Genomic DNA, 16,935 nt, shown 5'->3' with positions numbered 1-16,935 from the left:
TATATATATATATATATATATATACATATATATATATATCTATATATATATATATATATATATATATATATATATATATGTGTGTGTGTGTGTGTGTGTATATACCAACTCCTAGATCACAATACAGTGCAGAAAGGGGAAAAAACACAATTCCTATTATACCACTATATAAAAAATGTACAAGAACAGTAATCTGTCTAGTTACAACTCATGAGCGTTGAGGAAAAAAATATAAAACAGAGACACTAGTGGTCTCAATTTTATTTCTTTTTTTTATTTTTATTTCACATTTCTTAACCGGGTTAGTCCAATTGAGTTTGCAAGCAAACTCATTTTCAGTGGAGACTCGAGGGGAAAAGCCAAAGCAAACATAAGGAAAGATAAAGTGACAATATACAAATATCAAATAACAATCACAATACAAAATAATTGTAAAAAAGAAAAGGTTAGTAACTACTTGCATTGCACTGATTAAGCAGCAGAAGCAAAACTTTGTTGATGAGCTCAGTCACAATAATTTCCAAAAATCATGAAACCCAGCTGGTGTTCCAAAGCAACAAGCCTTTATTCGTCACAGAAAATCAATCCCCAGTAACAAAAAATCAGAAATATTATAAACTATAAAATATTTCTGATTTTTTGTTACTGAGGATCACTTTTGGACAGCGCACTAGTGCTGGACGGCGCAGTGGTATAGTGGTGGCACTGTTGCCCCACAGCAAGAGGTTCTCTGGTTCAATTCATGGCTGGAGTACCTTCTGTGCAGAGTCTGCATATCCTCCCTGCATTTGTGTGGGTTTTCTCTGGGTGCCCCAGTTTCCTCACACATTTCAAAGACATCCATCTGGAGCATTTCTCCCCAGGCCTTCACTGAAAATGTCTTCGCTCCAAGTCAGACTTTCCCGGTAAATAAATGTTAAATAAATTGTGAAGAATAAAGGCTTTTTTCTATTCAATAATTGCTGTCACATACCTATAAACATATATATATATATATATATATATATATATATATATATACATATATATATATATATATATATATATATATATATATAAATATATATATATATATACATACACACACACACACACACAAACACACACACACACACACACACACACACACACACACACACATACACCTATATGTACATGCATATATGGTTCTACCTCACTAGGTTGACATATCACAATTTTGGCAGCAAAAATGTCAACCATAAAAGGTTGATATATGCAGAAGGACAATAGTTGTGCTGGATCAACAAACTCCATATGAGAGAATATTCCCTTTCTCTGGATAATGTGTGATCTTGGAGTTATTATATATAAACAGTAGGGGTATAAGTGGTGCCACCCACATGGGGGGTGCAGGGGGACTTAATCCACCAGCAAAAAAACAAAGTTATTTTGTTTTGTGTTTGTTGTACGCAATGAGAGGTTTATTCATACATACCTGAGTGTCACCAGTTCTGTTGTCAACCTTTTGTTGTTGACATTCCTACTGTCAATATTGTGGTGTGGTGTCAAAGGAATATAGCTGTTTTGTATATATATATATATATATATATATATATATATATAGGGGTTGAACTGTGATTTTGATCGGACAAGATTTTTTTATTGGTTTTCTTACACTATTTTAACTTTTTAATCTGCACAGTTCATTTATTCTGATGAAGTTCTTAAATAAAGAATGAAAGCATGGTCAATCACAGGTTCCACTGGATGCATTCTTTCTTCTTGTCTTATACCTAGTTTTATTTATGTTTTACAGATGCCTTCGGAAGTTTTTTTGTTATTTTAATAATTTTCTTCGCCAGTGTTTTCTCGGTTTTATTTGCATATATATATATATATATATATATATATATATATATATATATATATATATATATATATATATATATATAGACATATATATCTATATAGGTTTGTGTATGTATGTAATATATTTTTTTGCAATATGATATTTTTTCCTGACATTTATGTATATTCTAATTGTCTGTAACATGTTATTGGAGCTTTTTTCCCCTGGGCCTCCACTGAAAACGAGCTCTTCTTGGCACAGTAGACTTCCCCTGTCATGAAACTGAAATAAAATAAATAAATAAATAAATAAAATATACCACCAATTGTCCAGCACAAATAAACAATTCAAATACTCAAAATTATATGACAAAAATAACAAAATACAGACAGTAACCATACCTGTGTTGCTCATCTGGTTACTGCCTGTACTTAGTAGTTATTTTTGTCATATGATTTTGAGTATTTAAAAAAAATAAAAGCCTGATCGAATTTTAATGCCTGCTCATTTACTTATATAAGCTTCTGTTTCATACTGGCACTACTGGAGCTTTTGGTACATACCAGAACTGTGAAACATCCTTTGGATTGTTTACTTGTGCTGGGCAGTTGGTGGTATACACTTCTGGTTTGTCCGTGCAGTACTTTTGGTTAGTGCATTGGCTGTTGGTTTTGGATATAAATAATGTCGATATATACATCTATATATATATATATATATCCTTCATTATTAGTAATGATGCAACAGTGTTATTTACCTGCATAAGACATTGCAGTCAAGTACTTAAGGAAGAATTGTTCTACTAATTCAGTAGACATTTGGATATGCAAAAGAAGACCTACAATGGCCTTGCAGACATGAAATGGAACTTTGCTGTGTCTAGGACAAATGAAAGTAAACATCTAAAGCTGCACTCTTTTAAATCGATAAACTGTCATTTTCCCCTTTTTTAGCTTTCTGATATAATGCCTGATTTGGGGGAATTGTAGTTTAAAATAACTAATCCAAAAAAAAGAGACAACGTGTTGCATGGCACTTAAGACTTCGTATTCCTATTTTAGGAAATTTTAATTCAGATTTCAGTTCCTTATTTTCATTTATAATTACAAAACAAAACATTGAAATTCACATATTTGTTCAGAACATTATTTTGTGGGTAATATTTTTTTCATTGAAAATGTAGTAATCCTTTTCTAGTTGGTCTAACAGAGTCACTAAGGCTGTGATTTAGACATTAATTAGTCAGTCCAGTAGGAATGGAATATATTTTATCAGCCTACCTAAAGTGCACTTCGGTAGTCCTGTCATTCTGTGCTGTTCCTTTGCTTATTGCTGTGGACGTACCTTTAAGGAAAGTTGCTCAAAGGTTCTACAGTTTTTTCTGTTGTGCACATGTGCAGTGTTGATGTTCAGATTCATATTTTGGTGCCACTGTCTGCTGACCTGTCAAATTTGCATAGAAGATTTGTGTCCCGCACAAGCAATACCTAGCACACTGATTTCTTGGAGTTTGACTGTAACTAAGGAAAATATTCTCTCTGCAATCCTGCAGCAAGTTTCCCTTCAAGAACGAGACCATATAATTTCAGCAGCTCAATAAGACTCAACTATCTTTAACGATATAGAAATGATATCGCTTTAATAATTCAGCCTACTAAACTGTGGGCTGTTTCTATAAAATACAGCAGGTGTGTCTGATGCTTAAAGTAGTCAATGACCCCTGTTCATTTTGCATGTAGATATTTCTGAGTTTTGCAATCTGCAGTGATATATTATTATTTTCATTAATGGTTGCAACATTACAAAATATTATTGTGAGCTAACAAGGTATCAACAGCTACAGTGCCAGATATCACATTTACAATGCCAGCTATCAACATTTACAATGCCAGCTATCAACATTTACAATACCAGATATGACCATTTACAACACTAAATATCAACATTTACAACATCAAATATCAACATTTAGCCAGATATCAACATTTACAACAAGATATCACCATTTACAAACCAAATATCAACATTTACAACATCAAATATCAACATTTAGCCAGATATCAACATTTACAATACCAGATATCACCATTTACAACACCAAATATCAACATTTACAACACCAGATATCACATTTACAATGCCAGCTATCAACATTTACAATGCCAGCTATCAACATTTAGCCAGATATCAACATTTACAACACCAGATATCACCATTTACAACACCAAATATCAACATTTATAACATCAAATGTCAACATTTTGCCAGATATCAACATTTACAACACCAGATATCACCATTTACAACACCAAATATCAACATTTAGCCAGATATCAACATTTACAACACCAGATATCACCATTTACAACACCAGATATCACCATTTACAACACCAAATATCACCATTTACAACACCAAATATCAACATTTAGCCAGATATCACCATTTATAACACCAGAGATCTGCATTTAGCCAGATATCAACATCTGCACTGCCAGATATGGAGTTTCTAATAGCTCGTTCCAAAGTTCTGTTAAACAGTACAAACCATTTTCTGATACACAATAAAGCTGTTATGCATAATAACTTTAGCTGTCCTACTATTTAGGTATCCCTTACTCAAATCCTTACTTAACACATCACAAGCCTGCTTCCTAGGAATCGTAATTGACTGAATTTATCTGTACTACTGGGATAAGCCAGTACAGATGAGTGAGTTCTGATGCTAAAATGAGATGGCCCTGTGTTATTGAAGTCATACTTTTTTTATAAATGTAATTATTTATAAAAGTAGCATCTCAAAAGTCCAGGACAAAAGGTGGCTGAGTAGATGGGCAGCCTGCATCTCTTCTGTTTCAAAATAAAGATATATTTTACTATCTGTATAAAACCCCTCTAGCAGGAACAGCATTACAGTTTGCAGAACTAAAAATCCCATAGTGCCTCATCCTGTCAAAGCTAGTTTAAGTAGCATGGCACAGACATACTAAATATGCAGAGTAACAACATGCGGTGGTGGTGCTGCGGTAGCGTTGTCACCTCACAGTAAGATGCTGACCGGTTCGATTCTCAGCTAGAGCGTCTTCTGCGTGGAGACATGCGTGAATGGGCATACCTTCGTTAAAGGTTGTGCATCAGGGCTGGTAACTCGGCATGTAAAAATCAACTACCAATCATTAGCGGACTGGAGTTCCACTGTGGCGACCCCTAACCGGGAAAAGCCAAAAGACACAACAACAACATGAAACTGAAAACATGAATATAAAACCTTTTGCAGACAGGCAAGCCTCTCACACCCCCCTACTACTTATATATACTAACTCCAAGATTGCACTGCAACTAGCAATAGGCAAAACCCCCAATCCAGCTGCACCACAATCTTTACCTGCACAGCTCGATCTTTTCAGTTTCGGTGTTACAGCAGTTTGATGTTGTGCCTTTTCAATCTTCTGGTTTCAGCATTATGAACATCAATGTTATGAACTTGATGTTCTAACAGGGACCCCTTGTCCTACACAGACTTTGTCAAAGCTTTTGTCACTATACACGGTATCATACAGACTGCTATGAAGTGACCTATGTCTGGCATACAAGCATCCTCTAACCCATTACTGATGGATTTACTGCACATCAGCAACTCAGATTTCATCAAGAATACACAGTAAAGGGATCTAAACCTCTTCTACAACATCAACAGTATGGTTTGCAGGGACAGGTATATTTCACAAAGGATCCTTTGTGTGTGAGTGTGAGTGAGTGAGTGAGTGAGTGAGTGAGTGAGTGAGTGAGTGAGTGAGTGAGTGAGTGAGTGAGTGAGTGAGTGAGTGAGTGAGTGTGTGTGTGTTTGTGTATTTGTGAGTGAGTGAGTGAGTGTGTGTGTGTGTGTGTGTGTGTGTGTGTGTGTGTGTGTGTGTGTGTGTGAGTGAGTGTGTTTGTGAGTGAGTGAGTGTGTGTGTGTGTGTGTGTGTGTGTGTGTGTGTGTGTGTGTGTGTGTGTGTGTGTGTGTGTGTGTGTGTGTGTGTGTGTGTGTGTGTGTGTGTGTTCTACTTCAATACCCAGTTTGTCTAGTAAACTCCATGGATGTTGATGGCTGTTTATCTGTAGGAGTCTAATGCAACTCAGAAGTCTGGATGGATGGAGGATAAAATATGAGGGAAATAAAAAAAGGTGAAGAAGATAAAGAATGCGAGGTAACAGTAATGGTGATGAGAAAGAACACCATGAGGTACTCAGAATGTATGAAGTAGGAAAGACCACATTATTGGCTAATCTGTATGTCTGTGAAACTCCAGTCACTACCAGGAGTACAGAGCAGCACTTTCCTGTGGTAGTTAACAATGCCACCCCGTGCATCACATGCCACCCCGTGCATCACATGCCACCCCATGCATCACATGCCACCTCATGCATCGCATGCCACCCCGTGCATCACATGTCACCCCATGCATCACATGCCACCCCATGCATCACATGCCACCTCATGCATCGCATGCCACCCCGTGCATCACATGCCACCCCGTGCATCACATGCCACCCCGTGCATCACACTGGCAAAGACAAACCTCTTTATTCACTCTCCCACATGCATTCAAATGTGCACATAATAAAACCACACACACACACACACACACACACACACACACACACACACACACACACACACACACACATAAATAATACCCATCCCTGTGTTGTCAGAATGTCTAAAATATCTCCTTTCTCCTGTCTTCATACATTACAGATGATTACAGTCAGTAATTAATGCCAGACATTAGAGTTTCATGTCACACTTCATATCTTTATGCATGTTAGTGCAAATGCTGTTATTCTAGTGACTTTACAAATTTAAAAGAGGAATAATTACAATCCATCCATGACAGTGCACATTTGCTCTCCCCCATTAGTTTTGCTTTGTCTAAAGATCTTGAACTATGAGTTAAGAGGTACACTTATATGTGAATTATCCTGTTCCCTCATAGCTGTTGCAGGCCTTGATTTCTGCCCAAATTCCTCATTATATTATTAAAAACAAATTGTGCTGCACTAACTTAGCAGTTAGTGTAGTGGTTTAAAGCTGCTTCTTCCTGATTCACAGGTTCAAAGTTTGAAATCCACCAACACGAACTCCACACTAGATTGTTGCTAACAAACAGACCAACCCTTTACCCCCACTCAAGTTATCTGCCAAACAACCTCAGTGACCACTATCCCCTTTATTCAGTCAGGAAAAGAACAAACCCAACTAAACAACCTATACTACTACAAATAAGAAACAAAAAGCAACTCAACCCCAACAAACTTGTAGAACCACTTAACTGGACACCATTAAAACATCTTCCACTACCTGAAGCCATCAAATAATTTAACACTACCTTCCTCCCCATTCTAAACTCTCAAGCACCCATTAGATACATATGTGTTAAGTCTAACTATGCCTCTTGGCTAAAAAGGGAAACACTAAACCTTCTCAGACTTAGAGATAAAGCTTGGTCTACCTGGTAATCAGACAAATCCCAACCCTCACGACAAACTTATCAGAAAGTTAGAAACAAAGACAAAAAACAAATTAAAATAGATAAAGTAAAGTACTACACCGAAATACAAACCAGGCATCACAAAAATACACAAAAGTTGTGGTCCACTATAAACAATATCCTTCTACCAGGGAAAATAGGAACACCCCCTCCCACCATTACCAACAACGCAGACAATATTGCAACTCAATTTAACAAGTATTTTACAGAAACCATACTAGAACTATCCAAAACTCAAACTCCCTCAACAAACACAACCGCAGCCACCACAACAAACACCACATCACTATTCTCTCTCTCCAACCAGTGGCAACTGACAATATCAAAAGACTGCTGCAAAAATTAAACCCACCAAACTAGCTGCAGACAGTCTACCTGCTGAATACTTACAGATAACAGCAGAAGGGATAGCATACCCCATCTCACTAATAATCAATAGATCCATAACTGAACATCAGGTCCCCTCAATCTGGAAAACCTCATATATCATCCCACTATACAAAGGTGGCACATCAGCCAAACTAAATAATTATAAGCCAATTGCAAAATACTGTCTCCACTATCAAAGATTCTTGAAAAAGTAGTTCACAAGCAGGCTACTAACTACCTTCTTACTAACAATTTCCTAACTAATACCCAACATGCGCGTTTTTTAGCTTGTACCTACTCAGCACAGATCCTCGTGGTGGCCAGCAGAGTAATCCAAGCTTCAGAGAGCTGAAAAAGCGACTTTACCTGATTTAAGTATATTTTTTGTGGCTTTCCACTTCTATTTATCTAGCAACTGTATTTCGCCTGCTTGCTGATACATTGTTTATTGTTTATTCTGCATTTATTCTGTTATTGCACTTGTTTCTCAGTTTGTTACTTTTAAAATCTGTAACTGTTGCAAATTGTTTGTGTAGGCTGTGATAGCCGATTTATAGCATTTATAAGTGTTTACTGTATCTGTTTCTGTTTGTTTTCTGAAAAAAAAAAAAAAAAAAATATCTCTTGTTTTCCCACCTTACTGAGCTAGAATAGTCCAGTTTCAGAGCTTGCTGATCCCTGGGCTTTGTTTGCAGTTCCTGTTACTGATTCTTTACCTAATTTGGAAGAGAGGAAGTTCCTTGCTTACCAGTGGGAGTGGGAAGCATTGAGCTGCCTGTTGGTCCAGTTTTGTGAGGTTTCAGCCAGCAACTTGTAGTTTATTGGTCGTTTTGGGCCAGTTCCTAGCTTCTTTCAGCCCCCTGATATAAAAAACGCTAAACGCGCGTTTGCGCGATTTAGCGCGATTTAGCGCGGAGCTGCTACCGTTGCACACTAGGGCAGCGCCGGTTAAGCAGATTTAAACTATTAGGGCTACCTAAAGTCCACTCTTCAAATTTTCCCTTAAAACTACCTTCCTCGAACTATACTACTGATCTAATCAGCGTATCCTATAACTAAAAAGATCATCTCTACTTGACTCCAAGTAGACTATTCTCTATCTGTTAAAGCTAGCACTTGCTCCTACAGTACTTATTACCTTGATATGGCACTCTTGTCATAGATAGTACCCCAAAAAGGCAAACCCCCATTTCTTGGTCACCCACGTCCCCCAGAATCTTCTTTAAAGCTTTTTTTTGTCTATTCCTTCTAGCATGTCGAGGGATCAGTTGCTAGTGTCCTCTCCTGCTCAGCTGGTGAACCTGGGAATATTGAGGCAATGTTACAATTGCCTCATGTACACAGACAACCCTCTCCTCCTCCCACAAAACACAAATACATGCGAGAGATGCAACTATACGGCCAAACTGGAGTCTGAGCTCTCAACATAGGACTGGCAAGACCAGTCAGGAGGAGAAGGTTACCACACACACTATAGACCCAGTCTCACATAGTACCATCACAACCTCAAATCATACACATAAACACACAAAGACATACTCGGAGGCTCTGATCAAAATCTACCAAAACAGCAGAGGCCACCAAAGCAGACACCCAAACAACCACCACCTCAGAACACAACACCTGCAACACATAGACCTCACAGTCAGAGTGTCAAACAGTCACAGCCCTTAAGGCCAAACACAATGCCAGACACACTAGTCATTGGTGACTCCATAGTCAGACACACTGACGTCCCGCTCACCAGACTGAGTAAGGAGAAGGTCACAGTAAGCTGCCTGTCGGGCGCTAGAATCTGCCACATAACGCAAGCACTCAGGTCTCTCAACAGCAGGTACAAATACGACTCAGTCATTGTCCACGCTGGTGTAAACGACCTGAGACGCACTCCTTGGACTACATGAAAAGAGACATTGAGGAGCTCTCTGATTATGTAGCCCAGGCAGGTATGACCCTGACCTTGAGCAGTATCCTACCTTCACCAAGAATGATGCCACAATACAGAGATAAGATGATCAGCTTTAACAATTGGCTTAAACACTGGTGTCATTCAAAGGGGATCCAGTGTCTGTCTGCCTGGGATGACATGCTGGACAAGCCACGCTGCTTTGCAAGGGATGGCTTGCACCTGTCACCCTGGGATTCGGATATTGGCAAAGGCTCTTGCCACCCCCATAGTGCCTTTTTAGGCAAAGCTCAAATTCTAAACCTACCACCCTAGAACACAAAAAGGAAAAAACTAAGGGTAATGCTGCTCAATGCCAGAAGTCTAAATCTCAAAATGCACGCACTCAAGGCCCTTCTCAGTATGGAGAACATCGATGTCTGTGCTGTGACAGAAACCTGGTTCAAGGCTCCTGAGAGCACCCCAGCACTATCAGGTTTTACCTCATATCATGCGTTCCGGCCCCAAAATCCGGACAATACCTAGAAAGGAGGGGGGGTATCCATATTCATCAAGGACACCCACACCTTAAGACTGGTGGCAACGCACGATGCATCAGAGACCATCCAGGTGCAATTAACCATAAGCAAGACTGCTCTGCAAATTGTAGCATGCTACAGGCCACCCTCACAAACTCAGGAACCTCACATGGCCTTCCTGAAAACACTAGAGGGGTTAAATGTATCACCAAACACCATCATACTAGGTGACTTCAATTACCCTAATATAGACTGGGAACACTACTCAAGCCCAAACACCCTAGCCCAAAAGTTCCTGGAATTCATAAACTCAAATGCCATGGAACAACTAGTCACCATCCCACAAGAGGAGATAACATACTTGATCTCATCATCACGAACATGGGAACACAATGTTCAACACCGAAGTATACCCCTCACTGGTGAGATCAGATCACAAACTAATCTCGCTGGAGGTCCTCATCCCACCCCCCACCTGAAATAAAAAAGACCACAGTAAAGAACTTCTTGAAAGCCAACTTCACACTTCTAAAGACTAGTGTGGTCTCCTTTAAGGCCCCCGAGCCGGAAAACAGTACTCAAGCCGCTGAATCACTTACAAATGCCTTCTACCAGCACCTGCAGGACTGTATGGATAAGGCAATCCCAAGCAAAACAAAGACTCTTTGTACCAAAGGCAAGCGTCCAGTCTGGTGGACCCCAGCCATAAACAAACTCTACAACAAAAGGAGGAAGCTACTACAAGATAGAGCAAATTCCTTAAAAGGTAAGACACCCTTGATCACTATAAGTAAAAAACTAAGAGCTCTCATAAAATCATCCAAAGCAAATTTTGAGAGAAAAATAGCTAAAGACTCAAAAGACAATCATAAGGCCTTCTTTAGCTATGTTAGAAACCTGGGAGGAAACTCCCAGATATGCTCAGAACTAGTTCAAAATGATGTGAAGATTACTGATCCTACAGACATTGCCAACATACTGGCTGACAGGTTCAGTGCAAACTTCTTCCTCCTCCCCAAAAGGAGAGATATCTATACCAAACGATTGCAGCCCCCAAACATCTCCAACGCCCAAGTGAGAACTGCTCTCTCCAAAGCAAAAAACACAGCATCCATGGGACCTGATGGTGTCCCCAGCTGTGTGCTCCACGAACTCAATGATGAATTAAACCCACAGCTAGGACAGCTGTTTAATCAAAGTCTTACCTCTGGATACGTACCCAGGGAGTGGTGCACTGCAACTGTGGTCCCACTTCACAAAGGCGGTGCCTCCACCGACCCTGGAAATTACCGACCCATTAGCTTGACAAGCCTTATCTGCAAAGCCATGGAGAGGATCATAATGGACCTCATAAATAAAGACATAGGGAATTTGCAGACTTTGGATCCAACCCAGTTTGGCTTTGTCAAAGGCAGATCATGCCTTTTAAACTTGGTTGACTTTTTCGAAACAGTCACCAAAGCCATTGATGAGGGAAAGGCAGTCCATACAGCCTACCTCGATCTGGCGAAGGCCTCGATACAATACCCCACTCGGGTATCATTGAAAAACTCATCAGCTTAAATGTTAACCCATACATCACAAGATGGGTTGCAAACTGGCTGAGTGACAGAACCCACAGGGTCAGAGTTGCTGGCGCCATGTCAGACTCAAAGCCTGTCACAAGTGGTGTCCCACAGGGCTCAGTCCTGGGCCCACTCTTGTTTGGCATCTACGTACAAGCAAACACAGGAGGGTTATGGCTGACAAAGTTTGCAGATGACTGCAAACTAGGCGCCATAGTAGAAAACACATCTGACACAGATATCCTTCAGAAGGGTCTCACAGAAACGGATAACTGGTGCCAGAGCCATGGCCTAAAGTTAAATGCCAAAAATGCATAGTCATACCCTTCGGGAAAAACAAGGTTACCCCTAGCTACCAAATAGGTGGCAATCCACTGAGCACAGAAGAAGTTATCAGGGACCTGGGGACCCAGGTTGATAGTAGTCTGTCATTCGACACCCATGTAGCTAAAGTAGTTAGGAAGACCTTCTACATTGCCCACCTTATCATGAAGGGATTCTCATCTAGATCAAGGGAGGTCATAGTCTCCCTTTACTCATCACTCATCAGACCAATGATTGAGTACAATGCCCCATTCGGAATGTATCTGACCCAACACTTACAGCAGCTGGAGAGGCCACAAAAGTTCCTCACCAAAAGGATAAAGGGTCTCAAAAATCTGTCCTATGCTGCCCGACTGAAAGAACTCCAGCTCTATTCAGTAGCTTACCGCTTGCTCAGAGGTGACCTTTGCCTAATATACAAGGCCATGTCAAACCCAGATTTGATGAATATGCTTCACCTCAAAAAATCTAGATCCATCAGAGCCACAAGGGCGGGAGACTTAAACCTCGACACGGCTATTAATAGGACGTGCTGGAGGGATAGATTCATCACCCAAAGACTCCCTATGCTGTGGAACAAAATCCCGGTATATGTGAGGCAGAGCACCTCGCTGGCCTTGTTCAAGAGAAATCTTGACCAATGGATGGGAGATCGCAGATATACCCCAGGGATTACCTCAGTGTCACTGCTCGACAGAGGCACAGCAAAATAATGGGTATAGTTCCCCATACTAAAGGGGTGGCGTAAGCCACAAAACGATGGGCTAGGCTTGTAAATGCCCTCGGGCAGATAGCCTAGTATGAACCTATGAACCTATGAACCTATGCGTTCAGACCATACCACAGTACAACCACAGCACTAATGTTTTTCACTAACACTATTAACTGCCACAGGATTACTAACAAATATGTCTCTTCTATCTTTCTAGACCGGTCAAAAGCCTTTGACATGGTATCACACACAAACCTACTAAATACCCTCACTGACCCTCACTTCTCAAACTCCACACTTGCATGGTTCCAGGATGACTTCATATGATGGCAACAAGCAGTCTCTTGGCAACAAACTCTATCACCCTTATTACCAGTCACTCTTGGAGTGCCTCAAGGTTCTCTCCTAGGCCCACTTCTATTCTCTATATTTACTAACAAACTCCATTAATCAGCCACTCATGCATCACTCATTAAATATGCAGATGACTCCACAGTGATCTGTTCTGCACCCTCTCTGTTGGATCTACAGACTCTAACTTAGAAAGCTTTTTATGACGTAGAAACCTGGCTCAAAAATGCTAACCTAATATTAAACCCTAAGAAAACCAAGTTAATGTATTCATCCTTAATATGACTTTTCCCTCTCTATCACCTTCTTCATCTCCTCCATTAACAACACTATAATCACCCCATCACCACACACTAAACTGCTAGGAGTAGAAATTGACTGCAACCTTAAACTTGATATACGCATCTCCCAAACAGTTAAAAAGGTGCATACAAATTAGATACTTTATACAGGAATAAACACTACTTTACCAAAGATACCAAAATAGCAATTCCCCAAACTCATTTGATATCCACCTTATTGTACATTTCAACTTCAACCTGTTCCCTCTGCACTCATTCGTTCTCTGCTACATAAACTTAAACCATCCTCTCCATCTGCGGACCATCTACCTGCTATGTATCTAAAAGTTGCTGCTAATGCACTGACCTATCCCATCTCCATCCTGATTAACAGAACCATTGAAGAAGGCTACATTCCTTCTCTCTGGAAAATATCTTATGTTATTCCCCTTCATAAAGGAGGAAAATCAACTGAACTCTCTAACTACCGACCCAGAGCCTTGCTCTCTCCTCTTGCTAAAATCATGGAAAAATGTGTCCAAAAGCAACTTCTGAAACACCTGTTAACTAACGATCTGCTAGCTAACTGTCAACATGGTTTTAGACCCTACCATAGCACCACCTCTGCCCTCCTCTCCTTCACAGACTGCATCAATAGAAATAGGAACAGTAATACCCTCAGCTCTGCTATATTTATTGACCTATCCAAAGCCTTTGATATGGTCAATCACAAAATATTGTTACACTTACTTAAATCATTTGCACTTGACACAAGCTCAATTAAATGGTTCCACTCTTACCTGCACAACAGAAAACAGGCAGTGAGGTGGCAAAATAACTTATTCAACCACCTCCCCATTACTCTAGGAGTCCCCCAGGGCTCAATTCTTGGCCCTCTCCTCTTTTCAATTTTCATTCATGATCTCCATACTCATATTTCTCCTGCCACCTGTATACAATATGCAGATGATTCCACTTTAATCTGTTCTGCCTCATCCCCCTCTGTACTGCGCTCTCTCACCCAAAAGACTTTTGAAACCATAGAAATTTGGTTCCTCAAACGATGCTTAATTTTGAACCCCAAAAAAAACAAATTATTACTCTTCTCACCAACCCGAAAATCCTCTCTACTGAATTTCTGTGTCACATCAAGTAATGGCACAAACATATCACCCGATCCAACTACCAAACTACTCGGAGTTGAAATAGACAACAATCTGACCTTTGACACACACATCAGCAATACTATAAAATTAGTTAACAGAAAACTAGGCTCCCTCTATAGAATTAAACCATTCCATACTCCACATGCCAGAACTTCCATTGCCCAGACCCATCTTATCTCCACTCTCCTGTACGCCTCTCCCATCTACACTTCAGTGTCCAAAGCTAACCTCAGCAAACTGTCTGCTGCCTACAACAATATTGCCAGATTTGCCACTAATTCTACTTTTAGAACTCACCACTGCCAAAACTTAAGGCAACTACGATGGCTCGAACTACAAAAACAAATTCTATTTCACCAGATCTCCTTAGCCCACAAAATCCTTTACAAACCCATAAACACACCCATTCTGACATCACTTATCACTCCATACTGCAATCTTAAAAGCCTTCGCTCCTCCGACAACCTATGTAGAAAACTGCAAGGAACCACCACGATAGGTAAAAACAATTTATTTTAACAAGAGAAACAAGCGCTTTCACGCACCACCATGGCGCACTTCATCAGGTTACATTAATTAATTAAAACTCAGTGATTAAATATAAAAGACACTCCCAATTATTCAATCTAAGACATCAATTAAAATAATCAATTAATTCATTTAAAAAGATTGCACCAATATAACATCAGGTTTTGAGTGAGCAAAGCCGTTTAAACATACGTAACTTTTCTATGCATATATACCTATTAAAAAGGCAGCAAAAGGAAATATTCATCTGCAAAGGCAAGCATCGTATTCAGATTGTATGGCTCAGCCTAGGTATTAATATCAGTTTCATATCTCAGCAACGAATCCAAAAGTCTACCTATTGCATATTAAATCATAAAACATTATACCAGTATAAACAAAGATAACAAAACACATAAATGAATATATAAGTAAATATCTAGATACTAGTTCATACACAATACTATTACTAACTTATTATGTGCAATATTTAATCAATGCTTATACTATCAAATTATTATTTGTGCAATACTTTCATTAAATTCCCAACACTATGACTTATAAAATCTTAAAATGGAAATATGAAAAATGAAATAAAATAAAATAAAATAAATTGAATGAATATATAGATATTAATTCATACACATTACTATTGCTAACAAATCATGTGCTGTATTTATAGGATGCTTATATTATCAATTCATTGTTCGTACAATACCTACAATGAGTTGCATGTACTTGAAAATATGGAATTCAAAATGAAAAAATACAAAATGAGATGAAACAAGATGGAACTACACTAAACAAAGCAAAACAAAACAAAATAAAGGAGAACAGAATGGAAAATTCATCCATCTCCTAGTAAAGCTGGTCGAATACTGACCGCTGAATTCAGGCCAGGTTCAACATGAGATCTGAAATTTAGGATCCACCTCAATTCATGGAGTTCAAGAGATCCCATTACATTCCCTTCTCTTTTGTTTTTATGTACAATCTGAATGACCCTGAACTTAAGTGTCCAAAGCTAACCTCAGCAAACTGTCTGCTGCCTACAACAATATTGCCAGATTTGCCACTAATTCTACTTTTAGAACTCACCACTGCCAAAACTTAAGGCAACTACGATGGCTCAAACTACAAAAACAAATTCTATTTCACCAGATCTCCTTAGCCCACAAAATCCTTTACAAACCCATAAACACACCCATTCTCACATCACTTATCACTCCATACTGCAATCTTAAAAGCCTTCGCTCCTCCGACAACCTACTTATATCAACTAGTAAACCCAATAACTCAATTGGCAAATCCTTGTTCTCCAATACAGTAGGAAAAACCTGGAGCACTCTTCCTCACAATCTCACAGCAATCTCCTCTCTTCCCTGCTTCAAATCCCAACTCAAAACACACCTCAAAACCTACTGGCTCTGCCCCTGTAGCAACCCTGACTAGATTACCTTGGGTATCTAGGTACTCTCAACTTCTCTGCTGTAAATAACTACCTTTCCTCAGGTATCTAGGTACTAGGAATTTTTTTTTCTTTTTTACTTTCTCTAGCTATAAGAAACTCTTAACAAAATACACTCTATTTTCTCAACTTCTACCTTTTAATATCTAATGATTTTGACATATATATTATAACCATGTTTAATGTTTTACCTGATATTACAAATGCTTGCATGTGGAGCTTTTCTCCCCGGGCCTCTGCTAAAAATGGACATATATCCAGTTGGACCAGCCCGGTCAACAAATGTAAAATAAAAAATAAATAAAATACGCAGCCCCCATTCTCACTAATTCCAAGAAATCTGAACTACAAAAACTCGAGTCCTGCTATAATAAAATAGCAAGATATGCCACACATTCATCAACTAGATAACACCACTACCTTT

The sequence above is a fragment of the Protopterus annectens genome, chromosome 9.part0 (genome assembly GCF_019279795.1).
Source record: "Protopterus annectens isolate FY-2018-M chromosome 9.part0, PAN1.0, whole genome shotgun sequence".
NCBI classification, from domain to species: Eukaryota; Metazoa; Chordata; order Ceratodontiformes; family Protopteridae; genus Protopterus; species Protopterus annectens.
The sequence above is the reverse complement of the archived record's forward strand: the minus strand, read 5'-3'. Positions refer to the sequence as shown.